The 13,738-nt window shown below is 43.1% G+C and overlaps 1 protein-coding gene and 1 long non-coding RNA gene across 4 annotated transcripts in view; one reads left to right on the top strand and one right to left on the bottom strand.

Moving 5' to 3' along the window:
- Positions 1–8,465, bottom strand: part of HS3ST5 (heparan sulfate-glucosamine 3-sulfotransferase 5) — a 268,868-nt gene extending 260,403 nt beyond the window's left edge. For both annotated transcript variants that reach the window (XM_045865356.3, XM_064598025.1), the window contains exon 1: positions 8,327–8,465. The gene's annotated coding sequence lies outside the window, so the exon portion shown is untranslated. The remainder of the gene's footprint in view (positions 1–8,326) is intronic.
- LOC123837075 (uncharacterized) lies at positions 8,322–13,237 on the top strand. 2 transcript variants are annotated; one of them, XR_006789148.3, is made up of 5 exons: positions 8,322–8,460; positions 10,555–10,606; positions 11,158–11,486; positions 12,704–12,779; positions 12,888–13,237. It is a non-coding gene; the product is annotated as an uncharacterized LOC123837075 (long non-coding RNA). The 2 variants fall into 2 exon arrangements; XR_010413738.1 differs by lacking the exon at positions 10,555–10,606 and having other exon boundaries at positions 8,324–8,460.
- Positions 13,238–13,738: the final 501 nt, after the last annotated feature.

The raw sequence follows: 13,738 nt of genomic DNA on the forward strand, positions 1-13,738 counted from the left end.
ACTTGTATTCCTACTATGATCCTTATAACTATTCTTGGTTTCTCATTTTTCTTGAGTGTCTGGATTAAATAATATCACCAACAGAGAAGAGCAAAATAATAGACACCCCTTGACAAGAGGTCACATTAGAAAAGTAATGGTGCATATAAATTTTCAAGCCCTTGATCTTATTGTTGGGAATTCCTTATTCAAAGGATGCTAGTATTTATAGAATTCAGCAATTCCAGGACACCTGGGTGGCTCAGTCAGTTACGTATCTGCCGTCAGCTCAGGTCATGATCCCAGGGTCCTGGGATCGAGTCCTATGTCAGGGTCTCTGCTCAGCAGGAAGCCTGCTTCTCCCTCTGCCTGCCACTCCCCCTGCTTGTGCTCTCTCTCTCTGTCAAATAAATAAAATCTTAAAAAAAAAAAAAAAAAGAATTCAGCAATTCCAAAATGAAATGCTGCTATAGTAACCCTTCATTGCCCAGTTGCCCATCTCAGAGTGGACAGGGTATGAGAATAAGATAAACACCTGACTGAACAAAAAACAGAGCTTTGAATGTTGAACTAGTTTGAACTTTATCCCAAAGTTCTGTAGAAAATCAGGCAATAATTATAGCTGATATTTATTAGGATTTTCTGGTGTGCCGGATACTGCTATCAGGATAATGGGCAATAATGTTCTTCACTTTAAAGAGTCAGACATCAGGGTTAAGTGGGCACTGCACATTTAGTGTAGATGCAGGAAAGAGAAACAGAACCATACCTGAATAAAAATAAAATGGAAAGAAGTACTCCTACTAGCTACCAATCCATCTGCTGGCCCATCATTCCCTCATGCACCCCCATATCTGTCCTGTTTTCTGTCTCTGCCTCTCTCCTGTGTCCCCACTGTCTGGATCCCTCGGCTCCGTTTTCCAGGTTCTGAAATGCCCAAAGGAAGAAGCCCTGTATCTGCCCCATTTCACCATGTGCCAAACACCATGGAAATAAAGATAATAAGAACACAGTCCAGCATAATCCCTGCCCTTCAGAAACACTTAGTCAGGTGCACAGTGGAATGGTTTCTGGACCTTTTCTGGCTATTCTTAACAGAAAGGAATCATCCACATCTGCAGGAACCCTGTAGTTCCCCAGTCTCGAGCCTTTCCACTTCTCCACACTGTGTCCCTGGGAAGAAAGCCCATTTCCAATGCCCTAGATCCTATACTATTTCATTCAGCTCAGAAAAAGTAAGGCAATTAGGAAGTTCAGCCCACAGGCAGCTGGCTCACCAGATGAAGAAATTCCACTAGCATCGAGTATCAGTTCCCTATCACTGCATACAGAGCATGGATGCAACTATTTAGCAGGATCTTGGCAGACCTATTTAAATCTATTTAAAAATAGATCCAATAGTTTACTAAAAATTAATATGGTCTCATTCTTTGCTTTAGTGACTGCTGCATATACATTGGAAAGTAGTGTGATATGACAAAGCCAAGAAATTAAACTTTATTAAAAATAAATCCTGCTTTTATTGCAGTAAAGACACAGGGAAACAGGGAGGAGTGAGTTTCAAGGCCCAGAAATCCAAGGATAGTGCTCTGGGGCTAAATGCTACTGAGAAGTCTGTTGGTGTGGGCATATGTGGGCTCTAGGACAGATGGCATGTGTTTGGATCATGGCTCCACTCTTCTAGCTCTAGGACTTCTCTGGGCCTCAATTTCTTCATCTGTGAAATGGAAAGATAAATAACATATGTCCCATTGAACGTTTTGTGGGAATGAAATGCGTTAAGACCTGTACAATGCTTGGTACATAGTAAATATTAAATTTTATCTATTATCATTTATTATTTTTCCAAAGATAAAGAGATAAATAAGTATATTCATTAGGGCAAACTAAACACAAAGGAAAATTAGTTCCTGAGCTTGATAGCCAGATATCTATCAGAATTAAATAAGTTACAAAAACAACAATAGGGGCGCCTGGGTGGCTCAGCTGGTTAAGCATTCGACTCTTGGTTTCAGCTCAGATCATGATCTCAGGGTCCAGGGATGCAGCCATGTGTTGGGCTCCTGCTCAGCAGGGAGTCTGCTTGAGATTCTCTCTCTCCCTCTCCTTCTGCCCCGTGTCCCATCACATGCACACACACGTGCTCTCTCTCTCTCTTTCAAATAAATAAATCTTAAAAAAAAAACAATAAAAAATTCTAAGAATAAAACTAAATTTAACCTTTTAAATTATATTACTTAAGTTTAATGACCAGAGTTAGAAAACAGCTTTTTACTTTAAACCACAAACTCTTTATGGTATAAAAATATAAAAAAAGAAAAAAATATATAAAAGAGAAAGAAATTTCTGTTTATCCTAATACTTCAACTCCTACTGGATATAAAGATAAACATAAATATTTCAATGCTTTTCAATATGTTTTGTTCTTCCCCATTAACTACATCTGTAGAAGAGGTTGTATCTTCCAAAGAATTGTGTGAAAATGTATAGCTAGGTCCAGCAAGAAAAAATAGTGAAGTAGCTGTCCCAAAAGCCTCCTCGTAATTTCTGTGCTTGACACGGGCTTTTATTTAGAACCACTCTGACACACAAATTTCTTCTCTTTATACGTTTCCCTCAATAGTAGGAGAACCCATAGAACCTATGTTTTACAATGAAGAACAACCATTTCAAACATACAAAATACACATACGTATAAATAGATACAGAATAATGTGCCTATTATGTTTAACCATCTGTGATGTTATGGTGATGTTAAAGGTGATGATGATAACAACAATATCAATTACTATTTCCTAAATCTTTACCGTGTATGACACTCTATGCTAGTCATTTTACATATATTATCATATGGAAATCTAGAATTGGTATTTCCATAAACATATAAAAGAATATTACTAAGAAATAGAAAGGTTAAGTAATTTGCCCAAGATCCCACAGCTAATAAACCGTGAAGCAGGGCTTCTAATTCAGCCAGCTCTGTCTGACTCCAGTACTTATACTACAATAAGTGCCTTATTTATGTTGAGACACATTCAAAAGCATTGTGATTTTTTTCATTGACTTGGGTTAGTGAGTTACAGTAGAGAGATTACAGTGACACGGTAATAGGTTCCTAAATAGTTTTCCAAACTATACATTAGGTAAGATTGTTAATATTTATGATAGGACAGTTGTGCTTCCTCATTAGCAGTGTAAAGATTGTGTTACTTAATGTTTGTTATGTCTTATATGCTTTTTTAAAATAAAAGGTACAATTATGGCAGTTTTCCTTTTGTCAACTTTCTAAATTTAAACATTTTAATGAGTTTATTATTTCACCCTCCTTATGCCATTCTCCTCCTATCTCAGGCCATTCAGTCTCATAAAGATTATTATTCCACAGGATTTCATAGACAGTAATGTCCTGAGATCATGACAAAGGAAAAAGTCTATTCAATATTAAATCACAGTCTTGCAACAATGCAATATACAGACTTTTTTTTTTTTTTTTTAACTTCTGGACTAGCAACTTGTAGAATACCCTGTATCAATTCATGCGGTAAACATTAATTGGATGCCTACTTGTATGTCCTGTACATCAGAACAGATTAAGTCTCATTTCACACCTTCATAAAAAACTCTGATTCCTTTGGCAAGTACCATATAGTAACACATACCATTGACCTCTACACAAGAAGTTCACATTATAAGGATATTATGGGAAGCATAAAACATTCAGTACCAGATCCTCTGAGCTATTAAAACTACTTAAATATGGCACCAGTTCTTAACTTATCTAATTTAAAAGGAGCTGAACCTAATTTAAAATTATTGAGTCCATTAAAAACTACATTAAGTTATATCCCTGCTCTGTTAATGCTCTAGCTCAGGTTATGTGGGTGCTTCATGACAACTGCCTTCCTCATGAACTCCTTAAGAATTCACTCAAAGTTGATAATTGTCATAAATCTCAGCCACTAGAATGTATTTGTTTTACCGCTTCACTTGCTCCCCACTCGGCCCCTTACTTTAAAAAATATCTGTTCAAGAGCAATGGCAAAGCATAGTGGACAGCCTGGCCTTGAATGCCGCCTCGGCCCTTTAGGAGCTGTGGGGCTGGAGGCATTTCTTGAGGCCCACAGCACCCCACTTCCCTCACCTTCTCAATGGGGATGAGGATCAGACCCACTTTACCTACTTAGTTTCCTTCTGTAAAACTGGGGAGAACAGGCTGGCTACTGGAATCGAGTTAATACTAGGAGAATTCTTTGGACAGTGACGGGCACATATTAAATGTTATGATGAGAGCTTCTTGAACAAATTGTTCAAAAATGCTGAATACACTCCAATTTTTAACATCAAAGTATCTGAGCATTTGTATACCATTCTCAAGATGATGCTGACTTCACAAACTATATATGCCACAAAGGAGGTTCTCTTCCTATTATTTAAAGTTATTAGACAAAGCACAGAAATATACAGAAACATAAATCAATATATAAAGATAAACTCTGTATGTATACATATGAGTATATATGCATATATGTATCTAAAAGCATATGTGTTCACATATAAAACTTCCCCACCTCCCATGCACAATCCAGGTAAAGTGGGCTAAAAGCAAACCAACTCTTCAACCATTTCTTAAACTGACATAGTTTTCTTTCATAAAACTTTTCAAGAAAATGAAAAATAATCCATTGTACCAAATGTTAACTAAGACATGATAATGGAACTTGCATAGGTGATCTATAGAGGTCCATTTATCCTGCCTATACCTTAAATGTGGATCTCCAGATATAACCTTTTGCTTCTACTTTTGTTAAGTGTTAGCTGCTCTGAAATGTTTTTGACTTAGATCAGTGATTTTTAAATGCAGTTATAAATAACTTGCTTTAATTGTACTTCTGCTGTAAAGGTTAGGATAACATCACGACTCTCAGAAACAAATACTGATTCTAGAGTGAGCATAATTTATCAACAATTAAAGTAGATTCTGGAGAGGAAAAAGTTACACTTGTGCTGGTTTCAAAGAATTCATGTTAAATTTGCAGAAAAAGTAAAATGTAAGGTTTTTCTAAATAGTAGCAATTTAGGTCATAAACAGAGTTTAACGAGTTTTGAAGTCCCCCTCCCTACCGAAAAAGGATAAACTCTGAAAGAAGATAAATCTGGGGTTTGCATAATTAGTCTTTGAACTCAACTTGTTCTCTTCTTTCAAACTACTTACCTTTTCTGAAAACAAACTATAATTCCATTACCAAACAATAACTCCTCACTTAACTGCACTAACTGCAAAATATGAAAATATTCGAATAAAGTACTACAAAGAAATCCCAAAAAAGCCATGCATATGAAGACCAATAAAATATACAAGGATTCACATAATTTCAATGGCACAAACCTAGTGGTACTGCTCACACTCTATTCCCGGAGTTGTTGGCATCATTTTTAGTAAGCATTCCCTCCTCTGCCAGCTCCCCTTACTAGGAAGTTATCTTGAGAGTTATTTCATTCATGAATGAACGTCCCTAAAATAAAAGACCATCCTGCCAGACATGTCAAGAGAGCCAAAGAAAATTCTCCTCAACTAAAATTTCCATAAGCTGTTTTCCTTTCTCTAAACAATCTTAACCTTTTTTTTTTTTTTTTAAATTAACCTGCTCTATGACATATCATCGCATTTTTAAGAGCTGTTACTGTTTTGGAGACTATAAAAACAAAGAGAGGAGAAAAGGAGCAAAATACTTGCTGTGTTCTATGAATTCGAGTTCACTTTTTCAATGCAACAGGAACATTTGCATTTACTCACAAATGAATACTAATGACATATACAGATCTGGCACGGCTCCACAGAAATCATATACAGAAAGCTAGAGCAGTGCATGGGTAGTTCTATTTCTCCAAAGTATTCAGACAAAGAGCAAGAAGATTAAAGTCAGCATCAATTCTCTGAAGTTGAGTCATATCTAAATGATGTGGTGGGTTAAGAATAATGGTGGAATTTAGGATGAAAGCAAAGTTGGCTAGATAACATCTTGTATGATTTTTGAGTCAACAACTCTTTGTTGACCACCTACTTTGGGCAAGATGCTGCTTCCCTAAGTAAGCCACTGCTCTGCAGTTCTTTATACAGTGTAGGAGTAGGCATCCTGCTTCTACCGAAAATCCTTCCTTGTTATTTAAAATAACATCCAGCTTAGCTTTGCATATGTGTGTGTGCTCCTGCACTCAATAAATACTTTTTGAATGAGTGAAAATTCAGTGAGTAAGAAGGTTATTCATTCAAAAACATCTGTGTATGCCTGCGAAATGGTAAGGACAATGATGAAAGCATAATCAAAACACTGTAAGGAGCACCTCCTCACAAAGATGTCAAAAAGGCAACTTCCAATGTTAAAATCTAAGGATGAGGTCTGGCGTAGCCTAGAAAACATGGTCCCAGTACTTCTGTGAAACTCCACTAAATACTATGCTCATAATTTCCCACATAACCTGATTTAGGCATCTATTTGAAAATATTTACATCATTAATGATGTTTCTATGCATTTTATTAATTGAAAAAAGAATACTTTAAAATAGTTCAGAGTAATTTGGAAGGGGTGAGAGCAGTTTTCAATTTCACTGTTCAGACTCTTTGCACTAGAGGCAGTTAAATTTAAACAACAGTTTCCTTCCATCATTATGTTTATTGTGTGCAGTATCTTCCTGCATCTCCATCAGTTCACTGGTGATTGACTTCACACTCAAGTGAAGAATCCCACCCTGCCGCTCATTCAGTCACTTTAAGCAAGGAACATTTGTAAACAAAGGGAGGAGAGTAAGTAGTATTGTTTTCATTTCTCCTTTTCAGAGCTTCATTAGGAGAAACCACTAAGGTAACTTTAAAAAAATCTGCTACAACATAACTGACATCAATAAAAACATTTTTAAAAATAGTTTTGATATCCAAATTTGTAATCTCTTTTCTTATCTTCACTTCAACTTTTTCTTGGAATAGAAACTGAATAAATTTGAAATAAACTGTAATGGAAACACTTGTCTAAAGCCCTGAAATATGTCAAAACTACTGAGCAAAGCTTTCAGAAGCACTGCCCTTGTAGCACTTCTAGCAAATCTGTTTAGAAAGGAGCATCTGAGCATCTTTACAGAAAGAACGACCACCCGCTCTCCCTCACACCTCAACCTGACCCTGTACGCTATTTATCAGACTAAGTTTACATAAATCAGAGAAGAGTTACAGTGGAATTAAATGTATCCACGAAGTAATATGATATAAAGCACTTTGCAAATATTAAACCTCCCCTTAAGGGATCAATGTTTTCCAAGAAGAAGGTGGTATTAGGAGGAGGGAGGGAAAGTAGCAGAGATGGAGAGGCAGAGAGGGAGGGATGGAGGAAGGGAGGGAAGGAGGGGGGTAGAGAGAGAGAGACCGACCCACCGGGTGAGCATTGGGGTAACCACGGATCAGAGCAGCAGCTCTCTTGGGTGCGCGCCCTGAAGCACTCAAGGGGGGAAGCCGGAGAACGGAGCCCACCAGGGTGAAGTGACTCCGGAGCTGAGGCGGAGGCTTGCTCGCTGTGTACCTGGAACCGCCAGGTAGAGGCGTCCACGAGAGTCTGGGCGCTCCTTCCCCGCTTCCCTAAACCAAGGCGAACGAACGCCTAAGTCCAAGGAGCAAGAGTCTGCGCTCCAGTCAGAAGCCGCAGCGACCTCGCGCACCTCTTAATATAATATGACCGTCCCCTCGACTGCATCCATCTCGTGTGTGTGTATGTGTGTTTTAGGCGGCGGGAGTGGGAAGGGTTGCGGGGACTGGGGCTGCGAGGGATGGGAGTAGGCTGGGGCAAACAACGCACCCGACCCGCAAGTTAACTGAGCCCCTGCCCGCCCTCCGCTCCGGCCTCGCAGCCCCCCAGGCCCCCAAAGCCGCCTCGCGCTCCAAGCGACAGCCCCACAGCCACCCCGGGAAGTGGTTGGGCGCGAGCCCCCAAACTCTGCGGAGCGCAGTTAACGCGTGTTTCCTGCCTCCCTCCGTCAAAGAGAGCCCAGAGCGCAGCGCCCAGCGCCCGCTGAGAGACCGACCCACTGACACCGACGACTCTCAAAATTTACCCGGGGATTCACCCCGCCGTTTCCCCTCCCGCACTAGTTTAACCCCGAGCCCCAGGGAACGTCTCAAAAGTCTACCCCAGGCACTGCCTAGGAGAACCGCGCCCCACTAAGTGCTTTCGGCTGGCACCACAAGAAGGTCTCACTTGGGCGATTCCCCTCCCTTGTCACTTCCTCCCCAAATCTACGAGCTTCCAGCCCGCTGAGCCCGAGTCCCTCCCCCGCGCGAAGCGGGCAGCGCGCCCAGCTCACCTTCTCCCCGGGAGCGGCGGCGGGGGCGGGAGCCCAGGGCGCGGGCGCCTGGTCGCGCCGGGCCACGGGTCGGCTCCCGCAGTCCCGGCGGCAGTTGGTCTAGTAGTTTCGGAAGCCCGGGCTCCGGCTCCGAGGTGAGCGAGTCTGCGTGAAGGGGAGCGAGCGACCGCGCTGTGCGTGCGCGCGTGAGAGTAAGAGGCGGGCGGGTTCCACACGCAGGCGGCGGCGGCGGCGAGGTCCCAAGCCGGGAGCCGGGAGGAGGAGGAAGCGGGTGCGAAGTAGTGGAGTTTAGGGCGCGTTGCCTGCACTTCCCCGGGAAGCTGGAACCAGGTGCGGCAGGGCGCGCTCCCGCGGCGCAGGCACGGCACGGGCAGCCGCCGGAACCCGAGTCCACGCAGTGCCCGGGCCCGCAGCCGCTCTGCGGGAGGAGGTGCGCATCCTCCTCGCCCCACGCGGGCACCAGCGCGGCCCCGGACTCTGAGCACCAAGGGGAGAGCCTCCGGTGTCCTCTGTGACAGCTCCTTGGGCAGCCTGCTCCCTCCCGATCTGCCCAAAAGAGCAAGTCAGTGCAGCTGGGATCTTCCCTTCCTGGGTCTCGGAGCCGCCGGTGCCAAGCGGTGCGGGCGCCCCGCTCCCCGCGGCTGGCGCTGTCACGGCCGCCGCCCGGCCCCCGGCGCGCCCGAGCCGGCAGCTGCCTCCCGGAGACGTGCCCAGCTGTGTGCGCGTGTGTGTGTCTAAGCGAATCTCTTCCCCTCCATCACTCGGGCACGCGGGAGGGACCCGGTCCCCGGCGACCAGCTGCAGAGTGGCTGCCGGTCCACACCCTCCCAGCTCTCTCCCCACCCACCCCGCCCCTACTCCTCGCCCTCCGCCTCCTCCCCCTGCTCCTCCTCCAGCAGGCGCTCCCGAGCTCCCAAAGGCGGCGAGAAACCGCAGCGAAAGGGGCGGAGAAGGGTGGGGAAGGAAGCGCAGGTGTCTTCAGCCGAGAAAGCGGCGCACACACCGGAGCGGCTTGCTGCAAGGGGAGGGCAGGGCTTAGGCGGAGAAGGGGGAGGGAGGAGAGGATTTACACCGCGGCGGAGGTCCGGTGGCTGAGCCGCCGCCCGTCCCACCCAGGCGCGGGAGCCGCGGGCCGGTAGGGCGGTGGACAGGGGGATGCGCAGGGCAGCCCCGCCGACTGAGGTCGAAGCTTGGGGAACCCGCGGTAGTGACCAGGGCGACAGAACCTGGCAACTTAGAAGTCGGAAGGACCCAGTGTCTGAGGAGCTGAGACCGGTCTCTCTGGGGTGAGGGGCCTAGACGCGGAGCTTGGGGCACACACGTGTCCGGGGAGCTCGCGTGTGGCTCCAGGTTGCCAGGCAAGAGAGCTGGAGGCTGTGATGGGTCCGGCGGCGGCAGCGGCCGATCTCAGACTGCTGTGTGCATCCGGAGTCACAGGGGGCGATCACCGCCTAGCTGGGAAGCTGAGATCACCGCTCAGCCTTTTTTCGAGTCCAGATCCCAAACCCAAGAGGCACACTCGCCTTCCCAATTCAGTCTGCGACCCTCCTACCCTGGCACCCTGCAACACAGAGACCAGGGAGCTCTAGGTGCTATTTACCAGATCGAAAGGATCCCACCTGATCTGAAACTGGGGTGTTGCTGCTTCTCTCTCAACCCTAGTCCCCTCCCTTAATACCTATGGCCACCCAACCAAAATTCCCCGGAAAGCTAATACCTTTCTTATTGATAAAGTATCTTCTCTCTGGAGTTTCCTTCAATAAATAAATAAATAAATAACCCCCCCCCCTTTCTTTTGGCTGTTGAGGCATTAGGTCTCTTGTTAATTCCATAGTACAAATGAAACACACAAAAAAGTCTTAGTTGAGAATCACACGTTATTGCTTCTGATGGCTTGTCTGTTTTCAAATGACAGTCACAGAATGCAAAAGTTGAGTCAGCCTGGGGTAGAGAGGATTATCCTTGCAATTAGAGATCTGTTAGAATGATCACTGGCAACAACACTAGAAAGAACAGCGGTGCTTTCTCCATATCCATTTCTTTTTATTATGGTAATTTCACTCTTAATTCAGCAATCTGAAAATGAAAGGCTGGATGCAATTCACAAGGCACAATATTTCTAGATTCTCACTGAACAGCCGGCTCACCCCCTTTCCCAGGCTTACTCTTACCATCACTTTTAAAGCTCCTGAGCTCAGATCTCAAAGTGCACTTTATTTAAATTTCAGGATACAGCCTGAAGGACAAAGCTGCTAAGTTCTAGAAAGAGATAACTTAAATGTAAGTAAACTTATTTACCAACTACTCAGACAAAATCATAAGCTCAGCAGCAAAAACAGAATGTATATTGTTTAATATACTGAGCAGGAGGAAAAATGGCTGTTTGCCAGATATGTGATCCATTAACCTCTTTAGCTCATTGTTGGCAACAATAGCATACAATCACATTCTTATGTTTGAAAGACAAGGGATTGTTTTTTTTCCCCATCTCAAAATCACAATGCCACATTATAGTCTAAAAGAAACCTCAAACAATAAAAGCAGTAAGAAAGGAAGCAACACAATTGGCTTTTTCTCTGAACAAATGTTGCTGTTCTGTTTTTCTTAAGGGGAAAAATGCTGATAAGCAATAAAGTCCACAAAGGCATGACAATAGATTTTGAAGAATGCCTCACTCCATCTATCTGTCCTTTCAATTAGTAAACTTCATTTAAAATGTTTATGTTGTCTTTATATTGGTATTCATTCTTTTTCTTTCGTGCCAGGAAGATTACTGAGAAGGACAATGGGGTGAGATGAATCTGGTTTCTCATAATTCTGTCTTGCTTCAGGTTTATGTCTGGCAGGAGAGGAACACTCAGCAGCCTGTGCTTCTCAGCAAGCCTAACTTTCCCTCAGAGGATCCTTGGCTCAGTAGCTCATGGACGGATGGATGCACGGACGGCAAGATTGTCAAGTGATTTTGCCTAGCTTGTGCAAGATCACACCTGGGGCTGAGAGCAGCTATAGATCCAGAAATTGAGAAGTAAAGCTCTGGAAAGGGTTTCTACCTTGTCCATGGTTGGAGGATTAGATTGGGGTATTTGCACTTTTTTTTCTGTGCTGCTCTTCAGTTCCCACAGATATCCTGGCCTTCCTGCTTGCTGGTCGAAGTACGGAGGTGGGTGGTTGGGGTCTCACATATTCACTAGTTACATTTTGGCCCTGTGTTAAATTAAAACTAAACATCAAAGTGGCACATCCAAAAAACCTTTTCAAAATGCAGTTTTGAAAACAGTCATAGATTCTGGTTTGGTTTAGTCACCAAAGCCAAATAAAGCACACAATAATGAAAATATTTAGCTAATTAGAGTGACCATTTAGTAAAGAACTTTTTTCTGAGCATCACCACACTCCCTTGTCTCATAAAGAGGCAACGTTAAATATTGTTCAGCTTATAGTTTAAATGGAGGCTGATCCTCTCAGTTAAAGCATGGAAGCATTTGTCATTATTAGAAAAGGGGATAGCTGACCTATTTTCCAAAACCCATCTTTTTTTTTTTTTTTTTCAAGTAGCCAATTGCTGACATCTAGATTCAGTTGGATTAGCAAATACTCATTCAAAGAACCTCCCTATGTACCCACAGAGAAATGAAAAGATGAATAAAGGCTTGTCCTCATGGGCAAGCTCAGTAATCACTAGGGTTATAGGTCCAGTTGTGGCCTGGGGTCCTTCCCTTATATGGAAATGAGCCCCTGCACCCACATCTCCATACTCTATCACTGTACTTGAGTATCTCTTGTTTGAAAGTTGTGATTTTTGTATTGTGCTATGTTTAAGTGGTTAGAGTCCTGAAAGCGTAAGGTCATACATGATTGTAAGGGAAGCATTTCTTTTTTTTTAAGATTTTTTATTTATTTGAGAGAGAGAGTGAGAGAGAGGACGAAAGTGGGGTGAGGAGCAGAGGGAGAAGCAGACTCCCCACTGAGCAGGGAGCCTGATGCAGGGCTCAACCCCAGGACTCCAGGATCATGACTTGAGCCGAAGGCAGCCACTCAACTGACTGAGCCACCCAGGCGCCCTGGGAAGCATTTCTTATAGAAGAGGTAGTCCCACTATTCAGGTGTCACAGGCTATGAAGATGGTAAAGAGGACTTAACCTCTCTCTAGGTTTAGATTAGCGCTGGTCAATAGAACTGTGATGCGAGGCAGCATGCGAACCATACATGCAATTTCAAATAGACTATAGTTAAAGAAAATAAAAAGAAACAGGTGAAATTAATTTCAATAACGTATTTTATTTAAGCTTCAATATCTAAAATACTGCAATTTCAACATATGAGAAATAGAAAAGGTATTAATGAAATATTTCCCCCCTTGTTTTTGAATTATGATAGGTAGAATGGCTCCCATGCCCTGATCTCTGGAACCTGTGAATATGTGACATTAACATAGCAAAAGGGACTTGCAGAGGTAATTAACTTTACAGACTTTAAAATAGGGAGATTATCCAGGATTGTTGGGGTGGACCCAATCTAATCACAAGAATTCTTTTTTCTTTTTTTTTTTTTTAATCACAAGAGTTCTTAAAAGCAAGAAAAGATGTGAAAAAGAAGTCAGAGAAATTTAAAGCACGAGAAGGATTCAACATGCTGTGGCTGGTTTAAAGATGGAGGGACTGATATGACAAGGAATGCAGGGGGTCTTCAGGAGCTGAAAGAGGCTCCTCTCTGACAGGCAGGAAGAAAATGAGACCTGCCCTTACAACCAACCATAAGGAACTGAATTTGGCCAATAACCTGAATGATCGTGGAAGCAGATTCATCTCCAGAGAAGAATACAGCCCTACTGATACTTTGGGTTTAGCTGAGCCATGCTACACCACAGCTGTACCACAGAAATGTGAGAGAATAAATGGGTGTTTGATGTGACTTGGTTTATGGTGATTTTTTATAGCAGCCATGGAGAACTCAGACATGTACTCAATCTTGAAATCTGGTATGTACTTACCCTTACAGCCCATCTCAATTTGGTTGACCACATTTCAAGTATTCAATAGCCAGTATGGGGATTAGCTATCGTATTGGACAGTACAGGTCTAGACCAAGAGAAATCAAGATATTTAGGAAGTGCTAGGGTTGTAGGCCAAAGATCATGTTACTATGTGGAGAAAGAAAAGGAGCAAGGAAGGAAAGAATTTAGCAAGATCTCTCCTGATTCCCTATCTTTGTCCCACAGGAATGAGGTATTCTTGCTCTTATAGAAAACAGGCTAAATTTTACAAGTCATATTGTCAAAATCTATTATACTCTGATAATTTTGCTTTATTAATTGAGATTATTAAGATAGTCTTTATTGAATATTCCATCTTTGTCTCAGTCCAGTTTTGGAGCAATTTAGAGAAGTTGTTGCTTTCATTTGAGTCAATGCTT

Source organism: Mirounga angustirostris, unplaced genomic scaffold (assembly GCF_029215605.1).
Source record: "Mirounga angustirostris isolate CCGP_5_RB_7025 unplaced genomic scaffold, mMirAng1.0.hap1 SCAF_8, whole genome shotgun sequence".
NCBI classification, from domain to species: Eukaryota; Metazoa; Chordata; class Mammalia; order Carnivora; family Phocidae; genus Mirounga; species Mirounga angustirostris.